This window comes from Pan troglodytes, chromosome 2 (assembly GCF_028858775.2).
Source record: "Pan troglodytes isolate AG18354 chromosome 2, NHGRI_mPanTro3-v2.0_pri, whole genome shotgun sequence".
Taxonomy (NCBI): domain Eukaryota; kingdom Metazoa; phylum Chordata; class Mammalia; order Primates; family Hominidae; genus Pan; species Pan troglodytes.
In genome coordinates this window covers 95,415,022-95,429,639 of record NC_086015.1, presented here as the reverse complement: position 1 = coordinate 95,429,639, position 14,618 = coordinate 95,415,022, and positions in this window count along the sequence as shown.

Sequence of the window (14,618 nt, the reverse complement as noted above, 5' to 3'; positions counted from 1 at the left end):
TCTGCAAGTGGATATTTGGAACTCTTTGAGGCCTTCGTTGGAAACGGGATTTCTTCATATGACGCAAGCCAGAAGAATTCTCAGTAACTTCTTTGTGTGTGTGTCTTCAATTGAAAGAGTTGAAAATTCCTTTAGACCGAGCAGGTTGGAAACAGTATTGTTGTGGAATTTTCAGCAGGATATTTCAACCGATTTCAGGCCATTGATTGAAAAGGAAATATCTTCGTGTGAAAACTAGACAGAATCATTCTCAGAAACTACTTTGTGATGTGTGCGTTCAACTAACAGAGTTTATCCTTTCTTTTCATAGAGCAGTTTGGAAACACTCCTTTTGCAATATCTGCAAGGGGACATTTGGACATCTTTGAGGCCTTCGTTGGAAACGGGATTTCTGCATATAATGCTAGACAGATGAATTCTGAAGAACTTCTTTTGGTGGTGTGTATTCAACTCACAGATTTGGACTTTCCTTTAGACAGAGCAGATGTGAAACTATGTTTAAGAGGAATTTGCAAGTGGAGATTTCAAGCGCTTTGAGGCCAATTGTAGAAAAGTTATATCTTCGTATAAAAAGTAGACGGAATCATTGTCAGAAACTGCTTTGTGATGTGTGCGTTAAACTCAGAGTTTAACCTTCCTTTCCTAGAGCAGTTTGGGAACACTCTGTTTGTAATATCTGGAAGTGGATATTTGGAAATCCTTGAGGACTTCATTGGAAATGGGATTTCTTCATGTAATGCTAGACAGAAGAATTCTCAGTGAATTGTTTCTGCGTGTGTGTATTCAACTCACAGAGTTGAACTTTCGTTTAGACAGAGCATGTTGGAAGCATTCTTTTCGTGGAAATTGCAAGTGGAAATTTGAAGCGCTTTGAGGCCAATGGTAGAAAAGGAAATATCTTCGTATAAAAACTAGACAGAATCACTCTCAGAAACTACTTTGTGATGTGTGCGTTCAACTGACAGAGTTTATCCTTTCTTTTCATAGAGCAGTTTGGAAACACTCCTTTTGCATTATCTGCAAGGGGATATTTGGACCTCTTTGAGGCCTTCGTTGGAAACGGGATTTCTGCATATAATGCTAGACAGATGAATTCTGAGTAACTTCTTTTGGTGGTGTTTATTCAACTCACAGATTTAAACTTTCCTTTAGATAGAGCAGATGTGAGACTCTGCTTATGTGGAATTTGCAAGTGGAGATTTCAAGCGCTTTGAGGCCAATAGTAGAAAAGATATATCTTCGCAAAAAAAGTTGACGGAATCATTGTCAGAAAATTCTTTGTGATGTGTGCGTTAAATTCACAGTTTAACCTTTCCATTCATAGAACAGTTTGGAAACACTATGTTTCTAATGTCTGCAAGTGGATATTTGGAACTCTTTGAGGACTTCGTTGGAAACGGGATTTCTTCATGTAATGCCAGACAGAAGAATTCTCAGTGAATTCTTTCAGTGTGTGTGTATTCAACTCACAGAGTTGAACGTGCCTTTAGACAGAGCAGATTGGAAACACTCTTTTCGTGGAATTTGCAAGTGGAGATTTCAAGCGCTTTGAGGCCAAAGGTAGAAAAGATATATCTTCGTATAAAAAGTTGACGGAATCATTGTCAGAAACTGCTTTGTGATGTGTGCGTTAAACTCACACAGTTTAACCTTTCCTTTTATAGAGCAGTTTGGAAACACTCTGTTTGTATTGTCTGCAAGTGGATATTTGGAACTCTTTGAGGACTTCTTTGGAAACGGGATTTCTTCATGTAATGCTAGACAGAAGAATTCTCAGTGAATTGTTTCTGTGTGTGTGTATTCAACTCAGAGAGTTGAACCTTCATTCAGACAGTGCAGATTGGAAACAGTCTTTCGTGGAATTTGCAAGTGGAGATTTCAAGCGCTTTGAGGCCAATGGTAGAAAAGGAAATATCTTTATATAAAAACTAGACAGAATCACTCTCAGAAACTACTTTGTGATGAGTGCGTTCAACTAACATATTTTATGCTTTCTTTTCATAGAGCAGTTTGGAAACACTCCTTTTGCAGTATCTGCAAGGGGATATATGGACCTCTTTGAGGCCTTCGTTGGAAACGGGATTTCTACATATAATGCTAGACAGATGAATTCTGAGTAACTTCTTTTGGTGGTGTGTATTCAACTCACAGATTTGAACTTTCTTTAGATAGAGCAGCTGTGAGACTCTGTTTATGTGGAATTTGCAAGTGGAGACTTCAAGCGCTTTGAGGCCAATTGTAGAAAAGATATACCTTCGTGTAAAAAGTTGACGGAATCATTGTCAGAAACTGCTTTGTGATGTGTGCGTTAAACTCACAGTTTAACCTTTCCTTTCATAGAGCAGTTTGGAAACACTCTGTTTGTAATGTCTGCAAGTGGATATTTGGAACTCTTTGACGACTTCTTTGTAAATGGGATTTCTTCATGTAATGCTAGACAGAAGAATTCTCAGTGAATTCTTTCAGTGTGTGTGTATTCAACTCACAGAGTTGAACGTTTCTTTAGACAGAGCAGATTGGAAACACTCTTTTCGTGGAATTTGCAAGTGGAGATTTCAAGCGCTTTGAGGCCAATGGTAGAAAAGGAAATATCTTCGTATAAAAACTAGACAGAATCAATCTCAGAAACTACTTTGGTATGTGTGGGTTCAACTCACGTAGTTTAAACTTTCTTTTCATAAAGCAGTTTGGAAACACTCTGTTTGTAATGTCTGTAAGTGGATAATTGGAACTCTTTGTGGACTTCGTTGGAAACGGGATTTCTTCATGTAATGCTAGACAGAAGAATTCTCAGTGAATTCTTTCAGTGTGTGTGTATTGAACTCACAGAGTTGAACGTGCCTTTAGACAGAGCAGATTGGAAACACTCTTTTCGTGGAATTTGCAAGTGGAGATTTCAAGCGCTTTGAGGCCAATGGTAGAAAAGTAAATGTCTTCGTATAAAAACTAGACAGAATCATTCTCAGAAACTACTTTTGTATGTGTGATTTCAACTCACGTAGATTAACCTTTCTTTTCATAGAGCAGTTTGGAAACACTCTGTTTGTAATGTCTGCTAGTGGATATTTGGAACTCTTTGAGGACTTCGCTGGAAACGGGATTTCTTCATATGAGGCAAGGCAGAAGAACTCTCAGTAACTTCTTTGTGTGTGTGTCTTCAACTCAAAGAGTTGAAACTTCCTTTAGACCGAGCAGATTGGAAACGGACTTTTTGCGGAATTTTCAGGAGGAGATTTCAACCGCTTTGAGGCCAATCATAGAAAAGGAAATATCTTCGTATAAAAACTAGACAGAATCATTCTCAGCAACTACTTTGTGATGTGTGCGTTCAACTAACAGAGTTTATCCTTTCTTTTCATAGAGCAGAGTGGAAACACTCCTTTGGCAGTATATGCAAGGGGATATTTGGACCTCCTTGTGGCCTTCGGTGGAAACGGGATTTCTGCATATGATGCTAGACAGATGAATTCTGAGTAACTTCTTTTGGTGGTGTGTATTCAACTCACAGATTTGAACTTTCCTTTAGACAGAGCAGATGTGAAACTCTGTTTATGTGGAAATTGCAAGTGGATATTTCAAGCATTTGAGGCCAAAGGTAGAAAAGATATATCTTCGTATAAAAATTTGACGGAATCATTGTCAGAAACTGCTTTGTGATGTGTGCGTTAAACTCACACAGTTTAACTTTTCCTTTCATAGAGTAGTTTGGAAACACTCTGTTTGTAATGTCTGCAAGAGGATATTTGGAACTCTTTGAGGACTTCGTTGGAAACGGGATTTCTTCATGTAATGCTAGACAGAAGAATTCTCAGTGAATTCTTTCAGTGTGTGTGAATTCAACTCACAGAGTTGAACGTGCCTTTAGACAGAGCAGATTGGAAACACTCTTTTCGTGGAATTTGCAAGTGGAGATTTCAAGCATTTGAGGTCAATGGTAGAAAAGGAAATATCTTCATATAAAAACTAGACAGAATCATTCTCAGAAACTACTTTGGTATGTGTGTGTTCAACTCACAGAGTTTAACCTTTCTTTTCATAGAGCAGTTTGGAAACACTCTGTTTGTAATGTCTGCAAGTGGATATTTGGAACTCTTTGAGTCCTTCGTTGGAAACGGGATTTCATCATATGACGTAAACCAGAAGAATTCTCAGTAAAATCTTCGTGTGTTTGTCTTCAACTCAAAGAGTTGAAACTTCCTTTAGAACGAGCATGTTGGAAACTGTCTTTTTGTGGAATTTTCAGGAGGAGATTTCAACCGATTTGAGGCCAATCATTGAAAAGGAAATATCATCGTATAAAAACTAGACAGAATCATTCTCAGAAACTACTTTGTGATGTGTGCGTTCAACTAACAGAGTTTATCCTTTCTTTTCATAGAGCAGTTTGGAAACTCTCTGTTTGTAATGTCTGCAAGTGTATATTTGGAACTCTTTGTGGACTTCATTGGAAACGGGATTTCTTCATGTAATGCTAGACAGAAGAATTCTCAGTGAATTCTTTCAGTGTGTGTGTATTCAACTCACAGAGTTGAACGTGCCTTTAGACAGAGCAGATTGGAAACACCCTTTTCGTGGAATATGCAAGTGGAGATTTCAAGCGCTTTGAGGCCAATTGTAGAAAAGATATATCTTCGTATAAAAAGTTGACGGAATCATTCTCAGAAACTGCTTTGTGATGTGTGCATTAAACTCACAGAGTTTAACCTTTCCTATCATAGAGCAGTTTGGAAACACTCTGTTTGTAATGTCTGCAAGTGGATATTTGGAACTCTTTGAGGACTTCATTGGAAACGGGATTTCTTCAAGTAATGCTAGACAGAAGAATACTCACTGAATTATTTCTGTGTGTGTGTATTCAACTCACAGACTTGAACCTTCCTTTAGACAGAGCAGATTGGAAACACTCTTTTCGTGGAATTTGCCAGTGGAGATTTCAAGCTCTTTGAGGCCAATGACAGAAAAGGAAAAATCTTCGTATAAAAACTAGACAGAATCACTCTCAGAAACTACTTTGGTATGTGTTTGTTCAACTCACAGAGTTTAACCTTTCTTTTCATAGAGCAGTTTGGAAACACTCTGTTTGTAATGTCTGCAAGTGGATATTTGGAACTCTTTGAGGACTTCGTTGGAAATGGGATTTCTTCATGTTATGCCAGACAGAAGAATTCTCAGTGAATTCTTTCATTGTGTGTGTACTCAACTCACAGAGTTGAACGTGCCTTTAGGCAGAGCAGATTGGAAACACTCTTTTCGTGCAATTTGCAAGTGGAGATTTAAAGCGCTTTGAGGCCAATGGTAGAAAAAGAAATATCTTCGTATAAAAACTAGACAGAATCACTCTCAGAAACTACTTTGGTATGTGTGGGTTCAACTCACAGAGTTTATCCTTTCTTTTCATAGAGCAGTTTGGAAACACTCTGTTTGTAATGTCTGCATGTGGATATTTGGAACTCTTTGAGGACTTCGTAGGAAACGGGATTTCTTCATGTGATGCTAGACAGGAGAATTCTCAGTGAATTATTTCTGTGTGAGTGTATTCAACTCACAGAGTTGAACGTTCCTTTAGACAGAACAGATTGGAAACCCTCTTTTCGTGGAATTTGCAAGTGGAGGTTTCAAGCGCTTTGAGGCCAATGGCAGAAAAGGAAATATCTTCGTATAAAAACTAGACAGAATCACTCTCAGAAACTACTTTGGTATGTGTGGGTTCAACTCAGAGAGTTTAACCTTTCTTTTCATAGAGCAGTTTCGAAACACTCTGTTTGTAATGTCTGCAAGTGGATATTTGGAACTCTTTGAGGACGTCGTTGGAAACGGGATTTCTTCATGTAACGCCAGACAGAAGAATTCTCAGTGAATTCTTTCAGTGTGTGTGTATTCAACTCACAGAGTTGAACGTTCCTTTAGACAGAGCAGATTGGAAACCCTCTTTTTGTGGAATTTGCAAGTGGAGATTTCAAGCGCTTTGAGGCCAATTATTGAAAAGGACATATCTTCGTATTAAAACTAGACAGAACCACTCTCAGAAACTACTTTGTGATGTGTGCGTTCAACTCACAGAGTTTATCCTTTCTTTTCATAGAGCAGTATGGAAACACTCCTTTGGCAGTATCTGCAAGGGGATATTTGGACCTCTTTGAGGCCTTCGTTGGAAACGGGATTTCTTCATATGACGCAAGCCAGAAGAATACTCAGTAACTTCTTTTGGTGGTGTGTATTCAACTCACAGATTTGAACTTTCCTTTAGACAGAGCAGATGTGAAACTCTGTTTATGTGGAATTTGCAAATGGAGATTTCAAGCGCTTTCAGGCCAATGGTAGAAAAGATATATCTTCGTATAAAAAGTTGACGGAATCATTGTCAGAAACTGCTTTGTGATGTGTGCGTTAAACTTACAGAGTTTAACCTTTCCTTTCATAGAGCTGTTTGGAAACACTCTGTTTGAAATGTCTGCAAGTGGATATTTCGAACTCTTTGAGTACTTCGCTGGAAACGGGATTTCCTCATGTAATGCTAGACAGAAGAATTCTCAGTGAATTCTTTCAGTGTGTGTGTATTCAACTCTCCGAGTTGAACGTTCCTTTAGACAGAGGAGATTGGAAACACTCTTTTCATGGAATTTGCAAGTGGAGATTTCAAGCGCTTTGTGGCCAAAGGTAGAAAAGGAAATATCTTCGTATAAAAACTGACAGAATGACTCTCAGAAACTACTTTCTTATGTGTGTGTTCAACTCACAGAGTTTAACCTTTCTTTTCATAGTGCAGTTTGGAAACACTCTGTTTGTAATCTCTGCATGTGGATATTTGGAACTCTTTGAGGACTTCGTTGGAAACGGGATTTCTTCATGTAATGCTAGACAGAAGAATTCTCAGTGAATTCTTTCTGTGTGTGTGTATTCAACTCACACAGTTGAACGTTCCTTTAGATAGAGCAGATTGGAAACCCTCTTTTCGTGGAATTTGCAAGTGGAGATTTCAAGCGCTTTGAGGCCAATGGTAGAAAAGGAAATATCTTCGTATAAAAACTAGACAGAATCATTCTCAGAAACTACTTTGGTATGTGTGTGTTCAACTCACAGAGTTTAACCTTTCTGTTCATAGAGCAGTTTGGAAACCCTCTGTTTGTAATGTCTGCAGATGGATATTTGGAACTCTTTGAGGCTATCGATGGAAAAGGGATTTCATCATTTGACGCAAGGCAGAAGAATTCTCAGTAACTTCTTTGTGTGTGTGTCTTCAACTCAAAGAGTTGAAACTTCCTTTAGACCGAGCCGGTTGGAAACAGTCTTTTTGGGGAATTGTCAGGAGATTTCAACCGCTTTGAGGCCAATGGTAGAAAAGGAAATATCTTCGTATAAAAACTAGACAGTATCATTCTCAGAAACAACTTTGTGATGTGTGCGTTCAAATAACAGAGTTTATCCTTTCTTTTCATAGAGCAGTTTGGAAACACTCCTTTTGCAGTATCTGCAAGGGGATATTTGGACCTCTTTGAGGCCTTCGTTGGAAACGGGATTTCTGCATATAATGCTAGACAGATGAATTCTGAGTAACTTCTTTTGGTGGTGTGTATTCAACTCACAGATTTGAACTTTCCTTTAGACAGAGCAGATGTGAAACTCTGTTTATGTGGAATTTGCAAATGGAGATTTCAAGCGCTATGAGGCCAATGGTAGAAAAGATATATCTTCGTATAAAAAGTTGACGGAATCATTGTCAGAAACTGCTTTTTGATGTGTGCGTTAAACTCACAGAGTTTAAGCTTTCCTTTCATAGAGTTGTTTGGAAACACTCTGTTTGTAATGTCTGCAAGTGGATATTTGGAACTCTTTGAGTACTTCGCTGGAAACGGGATTTCCTCCTGTAATGCTAGACAGAAGAATTCTCAGTGAATTCTTTCAGTGTGTGTGTATTCAACTCACCGAGTTGAACGTTCCTTTAGACAGAGGAGATTGGAAACACTCTTTTAGTGGAATTTGCAAGTGGAGATTTCAAGCGCTTTGTGGCCAAAGGTAGAAATGGAAATATCTTCGTATAAAAACTGACAGAATGACTCTCAGAAACTACTTTCTTATGTGTGTGTTCAACTCACAGAGTTTAACCTTTCTTTTCTTATAGCAGTTTGGAAACACTCTGTTTGTAATCTCTGCATGTGGATATTTGGAACTCTTTGAGGACTTCGTTGGAAACGGGATTTCTTCATGTAATGCTAGAGAGAAGAATTCTCAGTGAATTCTTTCTGTGTGTGTGTATTCAACTCACACTGTTGAACGTTCCTTTAGACAGAGCAGATTGGAAACACTCTTTTCGTGGAATTTGCAAGTGCAGATTTCAAGCGCTTTGAGGCCAATGGTAGAAAAGGAAATATCTTCGTATAAAAAGTAGACAGAATCATTCTCAGAGACTACTTTGGTATGTGTGTGTTCAACTAACAGAGTTTATCCTTTCTTTTCATAGAGTAGTATGGAAACACTTCTTTGGAGTATCTGCAAGGGGATATTTGGACCTCTTTGAGGCCTTCGTTGGAAACGGGATTTCTGCATATAATGCTACACAGATGAATTCTGAGTAACTTCTTTTGGTGGTGTGTATTCAACTCACAGATTTCAACTTTCCTTTAGACAGAGCAGAAACTCTGTTTATGTGGAATTTGCAAGTGGAGATTTCAAGCGCTTTGAGGCCAATGGTAGAAAAGATATAACTTCGTATAAAAAGTTGACGGAATCATTGTCAGAAACTGCTTTGTGATGCGTGCGTTAAACTCACAGAGTTTAACCTTTCCTTTCATAGAGCAGTTTGGAAACACTCTGTTTGTAATGTCTGCAAGTGGATATTTGGAAATCTTTGAGGACATCGTTGGAAACGGGATTTCTTCATGTAATGCTAGACAGAAGAATTCTCAGTGAATTCTTTCTGTGTGTGTGTATTCAACTCACAGAGTTGAACCTTCGTTTAGACAGTGCAGATTGGAAACACTCTTTTCGTGGAATTTGCAAGTGGCAATTTCAAGCGCTTTGAGGCCAATGGTAGAAAAGGAAATATCTTCGTATAAAACTAGACAGAATCACTCTCAGAAACTACTTTGGTATGTGTGTGTTCAACTCACAGAGTTTAACCTTTCTTTTCATAGAGCAGTTTGGAAACGCTCTGTTTGTAATGTCTGCAAGTGGATATTTGGAACTCTTTGAGGCCTTCGTTGGAAACGGGATTTCTTCATATGACGCAAGCCAGAAGAATTCTCAGTAACTTCTTTGTGTGTGTGTCTTCAATTGAAAGAGTTGAAAATTCCTTTAGACCGAGCAGGTTGGAAACAGTATTGTTGTGGAATTTTCAGCAGGATATTTCAACCGATTTCAGGCCATTGATTGAAAAGGAAATATCTTCGTGTGAAAACTAGACAGAATCATTCTCAGAAACTACTTTGTGATGTGTGCGTTCAACTAACAGAGTTTATCCTTTCTTTTCATAGAGCAGTTTGGAAACACTCCTTTTGCAATATCTGCAAGGGGACATTTGGACATCTTTGAGGCCTTCGTTGGAAACGGGATTTCTGCATATAATGCTAGACAGATGAATTCTGAAGAACTTCTTTTGGTGGTGTGTATTCAACTCACAGATTTGGACTTTCCTTTAGACAGAGCAGATGTGAAACTATGTTTAAGAGGAATTTGCAAGTGGAGATTTCAAGCGCTTTGAGGCCAATTGTAGAAAAGTTATATCTTCGTATAAAAAGTAGACGGAATCATTGTCAGAAACTGCTTTGTGATGTGTGCGTTAAACTCAGAGTTTAACCTTCCTTTCCTAGAGCAGTTTGGGAACACTCTGTTTGTAATATCTGGAAGTGGATATTTGGAAATCCTTGAGGACTTCATTGGAAATGGGATTTCTTCATGTAATGCTAGACAGAAGAATTCTCAGTGAATTGTTTCTGCGTGTGTGTATTCAACTCACAGAGTTGAACTTTCGTTTAGACAGAGCATGTTGGAAGCATTCTTTTCGTGGAAATTGCAAGTGGAAATTTGAAGCGCTTTGAGGCCAATGGTAGAAAAGGAAATATCTTCGTATAAAAACTAGACAGAATCACTCTCAGAAACTACTTTGTGATGTGTGCGTTCAACTGACAGAGTTTATCCTTTCTTTTCATAGAGCAGTTTGGAAACACTCCTTTTGCATTATCTGCAAGGGGATATTTGGACCTCTTTGAGGCCTTCGTTGGAAACGGGATTTCTGCATATAATGCTAGACAGATGAATTCTGAGTAACTTCTTTTGGTGGTGTTTATTCAACTCACAGATTTAAACTTTCCTTTAGATAGAGCAGATGTGAGACTCTGCTTATGTGGAATTTGCAAGTGGAGATTTCAAGCGCTTTGAGGCCAATGGTAGAAAAGATATATCTTCGCAAAAAAAGTTGACGGAATCATTGTCAGAAAATTCTTTGTGATGTGTGCGTTAAATTCACAGTTTAACCTTTCCATTCATAGAACAGTTTGGAAACACTATGTTTCTAATGTCTGCAAGTGGATATTTGGAACTCTTTGAGGACTTCGTTGGAAACGGGATTTCTTCATGTAATGCCAGACAGAAGAATTCTCAGTGAATTCTTTCAGTGTGTGTGTATTCAACTCACAGAGTTGAACGTGCCTTTAGACAGAGCAGATTGGAAACACTCTTTTCGTGGAATTTGCAAGTGGAGATTTCAAGCGCTTTGAGGCCAAAGGTAGAAAAGATATATCTTCGTATAAAAAGTTGACGGAATCATTGTCAGAAACTGCTTTGTGATGTGTGCGTTAAACTCACACAGTTTAACCTTTCCTTTCATAGAGCAGTTTGGAAACACTCTGTTTGTAATGTCTGCAAGTGGATATTTGGAACTCTTTGAGGACTTCGTTGGAAACGGGATTTCTTCATGTAATGCTAGACAGAAGAATTCTCAGTGAATTCTTTCTGTGTGTGTGTATTCAACTCAGAGAGTTGAACCTTCATTCAGACAGTGCAGATTGGAAACACTCTTTCGTGGAATTTGCAAGTGGAGATTTCAAGCGCTTTGAGGCCAATGGTAGAAAAGGAAATATCTTTATATAAAAACTAGACAGAATCACTCTCAGAAACTACTTTGTGATGAGTGCGTTCAACTAACATATTTTATGCTTTCTTTTCATAGAGCAGTTTGGAAACACTCCTTTTGCAGTATCTGCAAGGGGATATATGGACCTCTTTGAGGCCTTCGTTGGAAACGGGATTTCTACATATAATGCTAGACAGATGAATTCTGAGTAACTTCTTTTGGTGGTGTGTATTCAACTCACAGATTTGAACTTTCTTTAGATAGAGCAGCTGTGAGACTCTGTTTATGTGGAATTTGCAAGTGGAGACTTCAAGCGCTTTGAGGCCAATTGTAGAAAAGATATATCTTCGTGTAAAAAGTTGACGGAATCATTGTCAGAAACTGCTTTGTGATGTGTGCGTTAAACTCACAGTTTAACCTTTCCTTTCATAGAGCAGTTTGGAAACACTCTGTTTGTAATGTCTGCAAGTGGATATTTGGAACTCTTTGACGACTTCTTTGTAAATGGGATTTCTTCATGTAATGCTAGACAGAAGAATTCTCAGTGAATTCTTTCAGTGTGTGTGTATTCAACTCACAGAGTTGAACGTTTCTTTAGACAGAGCAGATTGGAAACACTCTTTTCGTGGAATTTGCAAGTGGAGATTTCAAGCGCTTTGAGGCCAATGGTAGAAAAGGAAATATCTTCGTATAAAAACTAGACAGAATCAATCTCAGAAACTACTTTGGTATGTGTGGGTTCAACTCACGTAGTTTAAACTTTCTTTTCATAAAGCAGTTTGGAAACACTCTGTTTGTAATGACTGCAAGTGGATATTTGGATCTCTTTGAGGACTTCTTTGGAAACGTGTTTTTTTCATATGACGCAAGGCAGAAGAATTCTCAGTAACTTCTTTGTGTGTGTGTCTTCAACTCAAAGAGTTGAAACTTCCTTTAGAACGAGCAGTTTGGAAACAGTCTTTTTGCGGAATTTTCAGGAGGAGATTTCAACCGCTTTGAGGCCAATGATTGAAAAGGAAAAATCTTCGTATAAAAACTGGAGAGAATCACTCTCAGAAACTGCTTTGTGATGTGTGCGTTCAACTAACAGAGTTTATTCTTTCTTTTCATAGAGCAGTTTGGAAACACTCCTTTTGCAGTATCTGCAAGGGGATATTTGGACCTCTTTGAGGCCTTCGTTGGAAACGGTATTTCTGCATATAATGCTAGAAAGATGAATTCTGAGTAACTTCTTTTGGTGGTGTGTATTCAACTCACAGATTTGAACTTTCCTTTAGACAGAGCAGATGTGAAACTCTGTTTATGTGGAATTTGCAAGTGGAGATTTCAATCGCTTTGAGGCCAATGGTAGAAAAGATATATCTTCGTATAAAAAGTTGACGGAATCATTGACAGAAACTGCTTTGTGATTTGTGCGTTAAACTCACAGAGTTTATCCTTTCATTTCATAGAGCAGTTTGGAAACACTCTGTTTGTAATATCTGCAAGAGGATATTTGGAACACTTGGAGGACTTCGTTGGAAACGGGATTGCTTCATGTAATGGTAGACAGAAGAATTCTCAGTGAATTCTTTCAGTGTGTGTGTATTCAACTCACAGAGTTGAACGTTCCTTTAGAGAGAGCAGATTGGAAACACTCTTTTCGTGGAATTTTCAAGTAGAGATTTCAAGCGCTTTGAGGCCAATGTTAGAAAAGGAAATATCTTCGTATAAAAACTAGACAGAATCACTCTCAGAAACTACTTTCGTATGTGTGTGTTCAACTCACAGAGTTTAACCTTTCTTTTCATAGAGCAGTTTGGAAACACTCTGTTTGTAATGTCTGCAAATGGATATTTGGAACTCTTTGGGGCCTTCTTTGGAAACGGGATTTCTTCATATGATGCAAGGCAGAAGAATTCTCAGTAACTTCTTTGTGTGTGTGTCTTCAACTCAAAGATTTAAAACTTCCTTTAGACCGAGCAGGCTGGAAACATTCTTTTTGCGGATTTTTCAGGAGGAGATTTCAACCGCTTTGAGGTCAGTCATTGAAAAGGAAAAATCTTTGTATAAAAACTAGACAGAATCATTCTCAGAAACGACTTTGTGATGTGTGCATTCAACTAACAGAGTTTATCCTTTCTTTTCATAGAGAAGTTTGGAAACACTCCTTTTGCAGTATCTGCAAGGGGATATTTGGACCTCTTTGAGGCCTTCGTTGGAAACGGAATTTCTGCATATAATGCTAGACAGATGAATTCTGAGTAACTACTTTTGGTGGTGTGTATTCAACTCACAGATTTGAACTTTCCTTTAGGCAGAGCAGATGGGAAACTCTGTTTATGTGGAATTTGAAAGTGGAGATTTCAAGCGATTTGAGGCCAATGGTAGAAAAGATATATCTTCGTATAAAAAGTTGACGGAATCATTGTCAGAAACTGCTTTGTGATGTGTGCGTTAAACTCACAGAGTTTAACCTTTCCTTTCATAGAGCAGTTTGGAAACACTCTGTTTGTAAGGTCTGCAAGTGGATATTTGGAACTCTTTGAGGACATCGTTGGAAATGTTATTTCTTCATGTAATGCTAGACAGAAGAATTCTCAGTGAATTCTTTCAGTGTGTGTGTATTCAACTCACAGAGTTGAACCTCCGTTTAGACAGAGCAGATTGGAAACACTCTTTTCGTCGAATTTGCAAGTGGAGATTTCAAGCGCTTTGAGGCCAATGGTAGAAAAGGAAATATCTTCGTGTAAAAACTAGACAGAATCACTCTCAGAAACTACTTTGTTATGTGTGTGTTCAACTCACAGAGTTTAACTTTTCTTTTCATAGAGCAGTTTGGAAACACTCTGTTTGTAATGTCTGCAAGTGGATATTTGGAACTCTTTGAGGACATCGTTGGAAATGTGATTTCTTCATGTAATGCTAGACAGAAGAATTCTCAGTGAATTCTTTCCGTGTGTGTGTATTCAACTCACAGAGTTGAACGTGCCTTTAGACAGAGCAGATTGGAAACACTCTTTTCATGGAATTTGCAAGTGGAGATTTCAAGCGCTTTGAGGCCAATGGTAGAAAAGGAAATATCTTCGTATAAAAACTCGACAGAATCATTCTCTGAAACTACTTTGGTATGTGTTTGTTCAACTCACAGAGTTTAACCTTTCTTTTCATAGAGCAGTTTGGAAACACTCTGTTTGTAATGTCTGCAAGTGGATATTTGGAACTCTTTGAGGACTTCGTTGGAAATGGGATTTCTTCATGTAATGCTAGACAGAAGAATTCTCAGTGAATTCTTTCATTGTGTGTGTACTCAACTCACAGAGTTGAACGTGGCTTTAGACAGAGCAGATTGGAAACACTCTTTTCGTGCAATTTGCAAGTGGAGATTTAAAGCGCTTTGAGGCCAATGGTAGAAAAAGAAATATCATCGTATAAAAACTAGACAGAATCACTCTCAGAAACTACTTTCGTATGTGTGGGTTCAACTCACGTAGTTTAACCTTTCTTTTCATAGAGCAGTTTGGAAACACTCTGTTTGTAATGTCTGCAAGTGGATATTTGGAACTCTTTG